Consider the following 13598-nt stretch of genomic DNA (forward strand, 5'->3'; position numbering starts at 1 on the left):
TTCCTGAAGTCCTCCAGCATCATGATCAAATATGATTTTGAAACTAGATCTTGCTTTTCTGGTGTGTTTGGATATTCCATGTTTGTTTTGGTGGGAGAATTGGGCTCCGATGATGGCATGTAGTCTTGGTTTCTGTTGCTTGGGTTCCTGCGCTTGCCTCTCGACATCAGATTATCTCTACTGTTACTTTGTTCTGCTATTTCTGACAGTGGCTAGACTGTCCTATAAGCCTGTGTGTCAGGAGTGCTGTAGACCTGTTTTCCTCTCTTTCAGTCAGTTATGGGGACAGAGTGTTCTGCTTTCGGGCGTGTAGTTTTTCCTCTCTACAGGTCTTCAGCTGTTCCTGTGGGCCTGTGTCTTGAGTTCACCAGGCAGCTTTCTTGCAGCAGAAAATTTGGTCTTACCTGTGGTCCCGAGGCTCAGGTTTGCTCGTGGGGTGCTGTCCAGGGGCTCTCTGCAGCGGCAGCAACCAGGAAGACCTGTGCCGCCCCTTCCGGGAGCTTCAGTGCACCAGGGTTCCAGATGGTCTTTGGCTTTTTCCTCTGGCGTCCGAGATGTGTGTGCAGGGAGCAGTCTCTTCTGGTTTCCCAGGCCTGTCTGCCTCTCTGAAGGTTTAGCTCTCCCTCCCACGGGATTTGGGTGCAGAGAACTGTTTATCCGGTCTGTTTCCTTCAGGGTCCGGCGGTGTCTCTGGCTGGGGTCCTGCCGCTCCTGGGCCCTCCCCCACGGGAGCCCAGAGGCCTTATACAGTTTCCTCTTGGGCCAGGGATGTGGGCAGGGGTGAGCAGTGTTGGTGGTCTCTTCCGCTCTGCAGCCTCAGGAGTGCCCACCTGACCAGGCGGTTGGGTCTCTCTCTCACCGGGTCTGGGAGCAGAGAGCTGCTGCGGGCCGGGATCCGCGGGTGTGGGACTTCCGGTAAACACAGAACGTGCCCGGTTCTAGAGAAATTCTGTTTCCGTGTGTCCCAAGCTCACCAGGCAGCTTTCTTGCAGCAGAAAATTTGGTCTTACCTGTGATCCCGAGGCTCAAGTTCGCTCGTGGGGTGCTGCCCAGGGGCTCTCTGCAGCGGCAGCAACCAAGTATTTAGATCTTAACAAAATAAAATATAAAACAAAATCATACTGAAGTTGGACAAGCCAATCCGACAGAAAAATGAAAGCCCCAAGAACAAGCAAGATTATCAGAGTCCCACTTGTTCACACATTCAGGAGTCTCATCCTAGAATAGTTTAGTAGGTACTAAACTGAAAAATATAATATATTACAGAGAACATGGAGCAGACTCATGTAGGCCCTGTGCATGCTTTTTCAGTGAGAGAGGTATTTTTAATATAGAAAAAAATAAAATATTTATGTATGTGTGTGAGTATGTGTGTGAGTGTGTATGTGTGTGTGTGTGTGTGTGGTGAGGGTTGTGTGTGAGTGTGTGTGTGTGTGTGGTGAGGGTTGTGTGTGAGTGTGAGTGTGTGTGTGTGTGTGGTGAGGGTTGTGTGTGAGTGTGTGAGTGTGTGTGTGTGTGTGTGTGTGTGTGTGATGATGGTTGTCATATATAGTGGCCAGAAAAGGCTATTAGACCTCCCAGTGCTGGAGCTACAGGTATTTGGGGGAATGGATGCTTGGGATTTGAATTTGGGTCTTTATTCCATAATCCCAAAACATACCCTCATGCCAACTGATAGTCAATTCCTGTTCCCATTTCCAGCCCACACATGCATTCACTAGTCTGCTTTTTGTCTCTATAGGCTTGTCTATTTTAGATACATCATACAAACAGAATTGTTCAATAAAGGTTTGTAACTGGGTTCCCCTTACCATAATATTTTCAAGGTTCACTCATAGTGTATGATTCCAGTTCATTGTTGAGTAATATTCTGACATATAAATATCTGACATTAGTCTATCCTTTTTTTAGTTACTGAATTCTTAGAGTATTTCAACCCTGTCACCATTACGGATAATACTACTACACACATTCATATACATATCACCCTCTAGATAGAAATCTTGAAGTCTCCTGGTATATATCAAGGAGTGGGATTCCATCCCACTTGTGACCTTTATTACTTCCTGCTACTCTCATTTGATATACTTTTGCTTAAGCGTCAGACTTTGTATGCTCTCATGTGATAGTCACAACATAGGCTGATTCTTTTAACAGTGACAGTAGATGATATTTGTACAGTGAGTTGTAAACCTAAGAAAGAGGGGTGTATGAGTTCACATTTAGTGGAATTTGGGTTTTAAAAATCTACATGTGCCCCACACCTGATCAGACAATGTAATAAAAATATAGACACACAATTGAAATGCTAGGAACATATCTTCTCCCTTCTATGTATATAGAGATTGTTTACTTGTGAAATATTTTGTTAAAGAATTATTAACCCAGACCATAAAATTTCTAGTCATTTAATTTGCTCATTGTTTTTGTTTGGAGTTAATTTTTACACCTTAAGCACAATAACTAACAGAAGATTTACTGAAAACATTACATGAGAATAAAAGAAATTAAGGGTTGTGGTAGTCACATTGATCGCTAGTGATCTCCACTACCAACAAAGCTACCTCTGTGAAAAGTTTGGGAAGTCCTCAACTTCTCAGGGGTGTGTGTGTGTGTGTGTGTGTGTGTGTGTGTGTGTGTGTGTGTGTCTGTATGTCTGTCTGTCTGTGTGTTGTATATGCATGAAGGCATGCACAAAAGCTAGAAGAGGACATCAGGTGTCCTGCTCTATTACTTATTCCCTTGAAACGAAGTCTCTCATTGAATTCAGAGCTAGGGTGGCAGCCCAGACATTCCTGTTTGTCTATTCCTCCACCCCAGATCTGGGATTATAGGTGTGAATAGTTGCTCTAGACCTTTTATTCAGGTCCTCTTGCTTAATGCAGTAAGTACGTACCACTGAGAAATCTCTCTAGTCCTCAACTTTCTTTTAGTATGGAAGCAATTTCATGAGTTTAGTGAGGTATTCATGCTATACTTGTTGATGTTTAAAGAGAAAAGTATAGTAAGTGATTATGGCTAGTTAATAGCACATTCCCTTTTTAGCTGTAACTTCACCTGATATCACAGTTTCTTTTTTTTAATTTGTTATTATATATTTCTTTACTTACATTTCAAAGATTATTCCCCTTCCCAGTTTCCTGTCCATAAGCCCCCATTCCCGCCCCTCCCCCTATCCTATACGGGTATTCCCCTTATACATCCCCCTTATTGCCCTCCCCCATATTGCCCTGCACCGGGGGTACAACCTTGGCAGGACCAAGGGCTTTCCCTTCCACTGGTGCCCCAACAAGGCTATTCTCTGCTACATATGCAGTTGGAGCCCAGGGTCAGTCCATGTATAGTCTTTCGGTAGTGGTTTAGTCCCTGGAAGCTCTGGTGGGTTGGCATTGTTGTTCCATAAGGGTTGTAAGCTCCTTCAACTCTTTCAATCCTTCCTCTAATTCCCCTCAAATGGGGTCCTATTCTCAGTTCGGTGATTTGCTGCTAGCATTAACCTCTGTATTGGACATGCTTTGGATGTGTCTCTCAGGAGAGATCTATATCCAGTCCCTTTCCACATGCATTTTTTAGCTTCATCAATCATATCTAGTTTTGGTCGCTGTATATATATATATATATATATATATATATATATATATATATATATATATATATATATATATATGGGCCACATTTGTGTCAGGCTCTGAATGGCTATTCCTTAAGTGTCTGCTCTAAACTTTCCTTCCGTATCCCCTCCTATGAATATTTTCCCCCTTTAAAAAAGGAATAGGAGCATCTGCATTTTGGTTATCCTTCTTCCTGAGCTTCCTGTGGTCTGTGGATTGCATCTTGGGTAATTTGAGCTTTTTAGCTAATATCCACTTATCAATGAGTGCATACCAAGTGTGTTTTTCTGTGATTGAGTAACCTCACTCAGGATGATATTTTTTAGTTCACTCCATTTGCCTCTGAATTTCATGAAGTCATTGTTTTTGATAACTGAGTAGTACTCCATGGCATAGATGTACCACATTTTCTGTATCCATTCCTCTGTTGAAGGGCATCTCGGTTCTTTCCAGCTTCTGGCTATTATAAATAAGGCTGCAATGAACATAGTGGAGCACGTGTCTCTTTTATATGTTGGAGCATCTTTTGGGTATATGCCCAAGAGAGGTATAGCTTGATCCTCAGGTAGTGCAATGTCAAACTTTCTGAGGAACCTCCAGACTGATTTCCAGAATGGTTGTACCAGTCTGCAATCCCACAAACAATGAAGGAGTGTTCCTCTTTCTCCACATACTCGCCAGCATCTGCTGTCACCTGAGTTTTTGATCTTAGCCATTCTGACTGGTGTGAGGTGGAATCTCAGTGTTGTTTTGATTTGCATTTCCCTGATGACTAAGGATGTTGAACATTGCTTTAGGTGCTTTTTGGCCATTTGATAATCCTCAGCTGAGAATGTTTTGTTTAGCTCTGTACACCATTTTTAATAGGGTGATTTGGCTCTCTGATGTCTAACTTCTTGAGTTCTTCGTATATTTTGGATATTAGCCCTCTATCAGAGGTAGGACTGGTAAAGATCTTTTCCCAATCTGTTGGTTGCCATTTTGTCCTAATAACAATATTTTTTACTTTACAAAAGCTTTGCAGTTTTATGAGGTCCCATTCGTCAATTCTTGATCTTAGAGCATAAGCCATTGGTGTTTTGTTCAGGAAATTTTCCCCAGTGCCCATGTGTTAGAGACTCTTCCCCAATTTTTTTTCTATTAGTTTGAGTGTACCTGGTTTGATGTGGAGGTCCTTGATCCACTTGGACTTAAGTTTTGTACAGAGTGATAAGAATGGATAGATCTGCATTATTCTACATGCTGACCTCCAATTGAACCAGCACCATTTGTTGAAAATGCTATCTTTTTTCCATTGCATGGTTTTAGCTCCTTTGTCAAAGATCAAGTGGCTATACATGTGTGGGGTCATTTCTGGGTCTTCAATTCTATTCCACTGATCTACCTGCCTGTCTCTGTAACAATACCATACAGTTTTTATCAATATTTCTCTGTAATACAGCTTGAAGTTAGGGATGGTGATTCCCCCAGATGTTCTTTTATTGTTGAGTATAGGTTTTGCTATCCTGGCTTTTTGTTATTCCAAATGAATTTGCAAATTGCTCTTTCTATCTCTATAAAGAATTAAGTAGGAATATTGATGGGGATTGCATTGAATCTGTACATTGCTTTTGGCAAAGTGGCCATCTTTACTATATTAATCCTGCCAATCCAAGAGCATGGAAGATCTTTCCATATTCTGAGATATTCCTCAATTTCTTTCTTCAGAGATTTGAAGTTCTTATCATACATATTTTTCACTTGCTTGGTTAAAGTCACACCAAGATATTTTATGTTATTTGGGACTATTATGAAGGGTGTCGTTTCCCTAATTTCTTTCTCGGCTTGTTTCTCTTTTGTGTAGAGGAAGGCTACTGATTTGTTTGAGTTAATTTTATACCCAGCCACTTTGCTGAAGCTGTTTATCAGCTTTAGTAGTTCTCTGGTGGATCTTTTGGGGTCACATAAATATACTATCATATCAGCTGCAAAGAGTGATATTTTGATTTCTTCCCTTCCAATTTGTATCCTTTTGACCTCCTTTCACTGTCTGATTGCTTTGGCTAGGACTTTGAGAACTATATTGAATAAGTAGGGAGAGAGTGGGCAGCCTTGTTTAGTCCCTGATTTTAGTGGGATTGCTTCAAGTTTCTCTCCATTTAGTTTGATGTTAGCTACTGGTTTGCTATATATTGCTTTTACTATGTTTAGATATGGGCCTTGAATTCCTGTTCTTTCCAGGACTTTTATCATGAAGGGGTGTTGAATTTTGTCAAATGTTTTCTCAGCATCTAAGGAAATGACAATGTGTTTCTTATCTTTGAGTTTGTTTATATAGTGGATTACATTGATGGATTTTTGTATATTAAACCATCCCTGCATCCCTGGGATGGAGCCTACTTGATCATGATGGATGATTGTTTTGATGTGTTCTTGGATTCAGTTTGCAAGAATTTCATTGAGTATTTTTGTGTCAATATTCGTAAGGGAAATTGGTCTGAAGCTCTCTTTCTTGTTGGGTCTTTGTGTGGTTTTGGTATAAGAGTAATTGTGGCTTCATAAACGGAATTTGGTAGTGCTCTGTCTGTTTCAGTTTTGTGGAATACTTTGGACAGTATTGGTATGAAGTCTTCTATGAAGGTCTGATAAATTCTGCACTGAACCCTTCTGGACCTGGGCTCTTTTTGGTTGGGAAATTTTAATAACTGCTTCTATTTCTTTAGGAGTTATGGGGTTGTTTAGATGATTTATTTGTTCCTGATTTAATTTTGGTACCTGGTATCTGTCGAGAAAATTGTCCATTTCCTCCAGATTTTCCAGTTTTGTTGAATATAGGCTTTTGTAGAAGGATCTGACGATTTTTTAAACTTCTTCAGATTCTGTCGATATGTCACCCTTTTCATTTCTGATTTTGTTAATTTGGACACACTCTCTGTGACCTCTGGTTAGTCTGGCTAAGGGTTTATCTATCTTGTTGATTTTCTCAAAGAACCAGCTCCTGCTTTTGTTGATTCTTTGTATAGTCCTTTTCATTTCTATTTGGTTGATTTCAGCTCCGAGTTTGATTATTTCCTGCTTTCTATTCCTCTTGGGTTTATTTATTTCTTTTTGTTCTATAGCTTTAATGTGTACTGTCAAGCTGCTGACATATGCTCTCTCCTGTTTCTTTTTGCAGGCACTCAGAGCTATGTGTTTTCCTCTTAGTATTGCTTTCATTGTGTCCTATATGTTTGGGAATGTTGTATCTTCATTTTCATTAAATTCTAAGAAGTCTTTAATTTTTTTCTTTATTTCTTTCTTGACCAAGTTGTCATTGAGTAGACCATTGTTCAACTTCCATGTATATGTGGGCTTTCTGTCATTATTGTTGTTATTGAAGACCAGTTTTAGTGCGTTGCAATCTGATAGGATGCATGGGATTATTTCTATCTTCCTGTATCTGTTGAGGCCTGTTTTGTGACTGATTATATGGTCAATTTTGGAGAAGGTTCCATGAGGTGGTGAGAAGAAGATATATCCTTTTGTTTTAGGATGGAATGTTCTATATATGTCTGTTAAATCCAATTGGTTCATAACTTCTGTTATTTTTTCTACATCTCTGTTTAGTTTCTGTTTCCATGATCTGTCCATTGATGAGAGTGGGGTGTTGAAATCTCCTACTATTATTGTGTGAGGTGCAATGTGTGCTTTGAGCTTTAGTAAGTTTTCTTTTATGAATGTCTGTGCCCTTGCATTTGTAGCATAGATATTTAGGATTGAGAGTTCATCTTGGTGAATTTTTCCTTTGATGAATATAAAGTGTCCTTCCATAACTTATTTAATGACTCTAGGTTGAAAGTCAATTTTATTTGATATTAGAATTGCAAATCCAGCTTGTTTCTTTGGGCCATTTGTTTGGAAAATTATTTTCCAGCCATTTACTCTGAGGTAGTGTCTGTCTTTGTCTCTGAGGTGTGTCTCTGCGTGCAGCAAAATGCTGGGTCCTCATCACGTATCCAGTCTGTTAGTCTTTGTCTTTTTGTTGGGGAATTGAGTCCGTTGATGTTGAGAGATATTAAGGAATAATGATAGTCGCTTCTGGTTATTTTCATTGTTAGAGGTGGAATTATGTTTGTCTCTGTTTTGGTTTCAATGCAAGGGAATTATATTCTTGCTTTCTGTATGGTGTGGTTTCTCTCCTTGTGTTGGAGTTTTCCATCTATTATCCTTTGTAGGGCTGGATTTGTAGAAAGATATTGCGTAAATTTTTGTTTTGTCATGGAATAGCTTGGTTTCTCCATCTATGTTAGTTGAAAGTTTCTATAGCACAATCTCTGGAATCGTTTTGGGGGAGGGTGGTTTTTCACTCATACACTTTTTCATAGGTATTTGAGGCCACTGTTTAGAGAAGACAGTCATCCAAAAGACTGGCCTCTGCATAATATACCCCCATGGCATATTCCTAGGTGGGATGGTATATAGCTCAGAAGATATGAATGAAAGCAAACAGGTGAATGGGGAAGCCATTAAATTGGGCAGCAATAACATGAAGTGGGGTTCCCCTAAACCATTGGAAGCTGAGATATACACAGACACAAACTGGTAGAAGTGGGAAGACAGGAAAAGAGAGAAAGAAATCCAAGCTTATTCTAAAGTCCTAAGAATACTTGGTAAACAAGCGCTCTGAACTAAGAGAATGTCAGTCTGGAGTCATCTTGAAGAAGAAAATTTAGCATTGGACACATTGCATTTGTGTCTATGTGCCATGTACATAGATAATAATAAAGAGTTTTGATTTGTAGTCATAATGTACATTCAGATCTCAATTCTGCCATTTTGTTAAAATGTGAGGTCTTAGGAAAGTAACAGTGTCTGAATCTGCATTTGTAAACATAGGAAAAAGCATAGGCTTATTGTAGTGGTTTGAATATGCGAAACCTAGGGAAAGGCAGTATTAGGAGGTATGGCCTTGTTGGAGTAGGCATGGCCTTGTTGGAGGGAGTGTATCACTGTGAGGGTGGGCTTTAAGTCCTCCTCCTAGCTGCCTGGAAACCAGTCTTACCTGTTTGCCTTTGGAACAAGATGTAGAACTCTCAGTTCCTCCAGCACCATGCCTACCTGGATGCTTCCCTGTTCTCACCTTGATGAAAGACTGAACCTCTAAACCTGTAAGCCAGCACTAATTAAATGTTGTCCTTTATAAGACTTGCCTTGGTCATGGTGTCTGTTCACAGCAGTAAAACCCTAACTAAGACAGAAGTTGGTGCCAGTTGGTTTTGCTGTGATAGGCCTGACCATGCTTCCGTTTGGAAGAATGTGGATTTGGAGACTTTGTATTTGGGAAGCAGTGGAATGCTTTAAGTAGGGCTTAATGGATCATCCTAGTAGGAATATGGAAGACATTAGTGGTGAGGATGAGTTGAACTGTGTAGACCTGGTCCAAGAGGTTTCAGTGGAGAAGAATTTAGCTCAGAGACTGTTCTTGTGATATTTTAGTGAAGAATATGGCTGCTTTTTGCCATTGTCTGAAGAGTCTGCCTGAGGCTAGTGCAAAGAGATTTCAATGAATTGTTTTGACAAAGGAAGTCTCCCAACAGCCTGCTATAAATTCTGTTGTGTGGTTACTAAAGTTCACTCTTATGAAGAACATTTTTTACAGGAGGTACAGAGTTTATTTATTTATTTTAAAGTTGTGACATTTAATTTTTTATTTTCATTTATTTACAATCCAACCGTTGCTCCCTAAAAGTCCCCCTCCCACAATTCCTCATCCCATTCCTCCTCTACCACCATCTCCTCATCCCTGAGAGTTTGCTTCCCCAGCACCAGTTCCTCCCACCCCAGGGGCCTCAAATCTCTCCAGGATTAGGTGCATCTTCTCCCACTGAGGCTAGACCAGGCAATCCCCTAATTATATGTGTTAATGGTCTTGGACCAGCTCCTGTATGCTGTCTGGTTGGTGCCTGAGTGCCTAGGAGCTCCCAGGGGTCCAGGTTAGTTGAGACTGCTGGTCTTCCTATGGGGTCAGCTTCCTCTTATGTTTCTTCCATCCTTCCCCTAATTCAACCATAGGGGTCCCCAACTTCAGTCCAATAGTTGAGTGTAAGTATCTGTGCCTGTGTCAGTTAGCTATTGGTTTGGCCTCTTAGAGGACAGCCATGCTAGGCTCCTGTATATAAGCACATCATAGCGTCAGTAATTGTGTCAGGTCTTGGTATCTCCCCATGAGGTGGATCCTCATTTGGGCTGATAACTAGACTGCCTTTTCCTCAGTCTCTTCTCCATTTTGTCCCTGCAGTTCCTATAGACAGGAACAATTTTGGGTCAGAAATTTTGACTATAGTTTGTAACATCATCTCTTGAGGCTGTCTATTTACTGGACATGGACTTTATGAAGAACATTTTAATGAAAAGGAGCAAGGCAAGAAATGAAAAATACAAAATGTATGGATCAAGTATTAAAGGGGCACCAAGAAGTAGAATGGAGCTAAATCCTGTGTTCAAGGATGTTGTTGTAAAATTATAAAAATAAAACAGTCTTTTTCCCCCACTAGGTCCGTCACCGCAGTGCCCCAACATATCTGATAGATATCTCAGTCAGCAAAGCGTCTCACCTGCTCTGCTCCATCCCATATCACACTGCCAAAGGCCTCTCTCTGAGCCTGGCAACAATCTCTCTACCCATCCAGTTCCCAAGGCAGATTTCCATGCCAGAAGCACATAACCCAACTCCGTGGCGTCCCAGACCAGCTGCCACATTAAGTGTAACTCTCTTACACTTAAATCTGCACAAGAAAGAACACACAGCACAATAACCTCTGATCCAATTGATGAGATATAATTGCCCACCTAAACATACAAAGCCCTGTACACATCCATCCCTTAAGAACATTTATAACAACCTGTAAAGGTACAGCGTGAAATCTTAACGTCAGCCTCCATGTTGTCAAGCAGCTAGTCTGCCTTCTCCTCCTCTCTCCTCTTTTTCACTCCAGTCTCCTCCCCTTCCCTCAAACTTTTCTCACGTCCATCCTTCCTTCTCGTCCAATGACAGGCCTCATTCTATCTTGTACCTGCCTCACCTGTGACATCATCCCACACAAGGAGATAAATGGATTAAGGGAGTTGTGAATACAGGGCAAGATCCTGTCTAGCTAAGCTTACTGTTTATGCGTTTGCAGTTGAACAAGGGAGAGTCATATCTATGTGTTATTACTTGGTTAATTTTAGTCTGAAATGAATTACAGTCCAGAAATGGAGTACACACAGTTTTGATCTGGATCTTGAGGAATAGTAACCATGAATGCATAGGCCCAGGCATGGTGGTACCCACCTTCAATATGAGGAAACAAAGACAAACAGTTCTATGAATTCAAGGCCAGGCTAAGCAGAGAAATTTCTAGGTGAAGAAAAGCTTCATTCCAGGCATGGTGGTACATGCCTTTGATGCCAGCATTCAGGAAACAGAGCCATGCAGATCACTATGTTCAAAGTTAATAATCTACAGAGCAAGTTCTAGGACAGCTATGATTAGGCAGTACATAGGAAAACAGAAAGCTGGTGATAATGTAATGGAACAAGAGTGCATGTCCCAGCCCCAGAAGGCAGCAGAACTTGGCAGATTTGGCCATGTGGCTCTGGCTTTAGAGTCTTGAATAGAAGGGACCACTGGGACAATTGGTGCTAGTTAGCCATAGCTAAGAAATTAGTGATGATTAAGAGGTGACCAGCATCACTGAGGTGAAATCTTCTAGGATGTATTTTCTGAGAACACAAAGAAGTTATGTTCCAGAGAGAGCCAAGGTTGTATCTCGTGCTGCCTGCTTCATAATATGTAAGAATCGCCCAGATGGTAATGGTTTTAAAGCTTGGTAGTGTGTGAGGCTGTTGGAGAAATTGTAGCCTGGGTTGCAGTTGACAGCCTAGGAGTGAATAGGTCATGTAAAGAAGTTGAGGCTTGGCACCATAAAGGGAGCCTATGCAAGACTATTGGTGAAGCCTAGTTGCAGTGGAAGACCCCAGCATATTAGAGATGCCAGAACCATGGGATGGCTACCAGGAACAGCAGCAGCAGTGGAGTAGAGCACTGCTTAGAGTGCTACAGAGGGCAGAGATGGAGAAGTGACCCAAGCCCTTTCAAGAAGCCCAGAAGGTTGTTTGCAGATCCCAGACATTGGAACAAGAAGCTGTAAACTTGAAGTTGCTTGGAGACCCCAAGACATTTAAGATGTTAGAGCCATGGGATATCTGCTGAGGAAAGCTGCTACCAGAGAGTGGAAACAGCCCAGGAGGAAGAAGTTTGTTCCAGTCAATAGCTGATGGATGAAAGAAGTTGGCGATTTGAAGAGTGCTTTGACATCAGACATGGAGATGCAGAATTTGCAGTTTGCCCAGCTGACTTTTGGTCTTGCATTAGTACAGTATTTCCCCACTGACATTTTGGAATGGTAATGTTTATCCTGTGATGTGGGAGATATGTGATCTGCTTTTTTATTTTGATTTTATAGGGGATTACAATTAAATGGTCAGATAAACATTAGAAGAGACTTTGAACTTTGGACTTTTAACATTCTTGAGACTGCTATAGACTATGGACACTCTGAAGTTAGAGTAAATGTATTTTGCATTATGTTAGGGCTAGGTATGGCCCCCATATACTCATATGTTTGAACAAGCCTATGGGGGCCAGGGAGTGTAATGTGATTGTTTGTATAGGCTTGCCCCAGGGAGTGGCACTATTAGAAGGTGTGGCCCTGTTGAAGTAGGTGTGTCACTGTGAGGGTGGGCTTTAATACCCTCATCCTAGCTGGCTAGAAGCCAGTTTTCTGCTAGCAGCCTCCAAATGAAGATGTAGAACTCTCAGTTCCTCCTGTACCATGCCTGCCTGGATGCTGCCATGTTCCCACCTTGGTGATAATGGTTTAAACCTCTGAACCTGGAAGCCAGCCCCAATTAAACTAAATTTTCAGTCCTTTATCTGAGTTGCCTTGGCAACATACTCAGGCTGCTCTGAGGCCCCTGGCACATATATAGCAGAGGACTGTCTGATCTGGCCTCAGTGTGAGAGGATGGGCTTAATCCTTGACAGACTTGAGGCCCCAGGGAAGTGGGGATACCTGGTGGAAGGAGCACTCTCTAGGAGGCAAGGGGGAGGGGGAATGGGATGAGGAAGGAGGAATCGCTATGGGGGGCAATGGCTGGAATGTAAATAAATAAATTTTTAAAGAAGAGTTGTCTTGGCCCTGGTATCTTTCACAGCAATGAAAACCCTAACTAAGACACTTATTAATGAGTATGACATGTTATACATTAAGTGCCAGGACAACATCAGCAGCAACATTTAAGATTGTTTGTAATTCTTTAGTATTCTATAGGAACATGCCTAACTAAACAGTGAATTGAATGCCATGGTATTTTTAATGTGTTTTTAGAGAAACAATTATTTGCAAAGACTTGAAGTAGATTATGATCAAGAAAAATTTTACACAATAGACGTAATTCAATTTGAAAATTGTTTTTTTTATACAACCAATGAAGTGTTTGTTTACAACGAGCAAACATCTGGGTTGCCCTGGATGGGTTCAGAGTAGAGAGAAAGGAACCATCGGATTCTGGTGCTCTTTGCCGTAACAAGAACCATAAGCATACTGACAGACAATGGAGGCTGGGACTGTACAAATGAAGGAAGACAAAAGCTATCTACACTTGCTGCGTTTGTTGACCTTTCACTGAGAAGAAAAGGAGAAATGATGTGCCTTAACACACCTTCGAAGTGTGACTTTGCACTTGGAAACACCCTGGCTTGGAATTTCCTTTTGTTGTTGTTGGTGGTGGTGTTTTTCTTCCACAAAAATAAATACTTTCTTGTGACATATACCTGCTTAGCCAGAAACCGCCCAAGTCTTGGAATATTTAACCTGGAGACACTCCTTCAGGGCAGAGTTCACTGGCTCTGAGACTCCTAGTCTGAGAGTGTCCTACTTCATCCTTTTAGTCACAGGGCCCAATAGCTTTATTTTGGATACCTTG

This window comes from Rattus norvegicus, chromosome X (assembly GCF_036323735.1).
Source record: "Rattus norvegicus strain BN/NHsdMcwi chromosome X, GRCr8, whole genome shotgun sequence".
In the NCBI taxonomy this organism is placed as follows: Eukaryota; Metazoa; Chordata; class Mammalia; order Rodentia; family Muridae; genus Rattus; species Rattus norvegicus.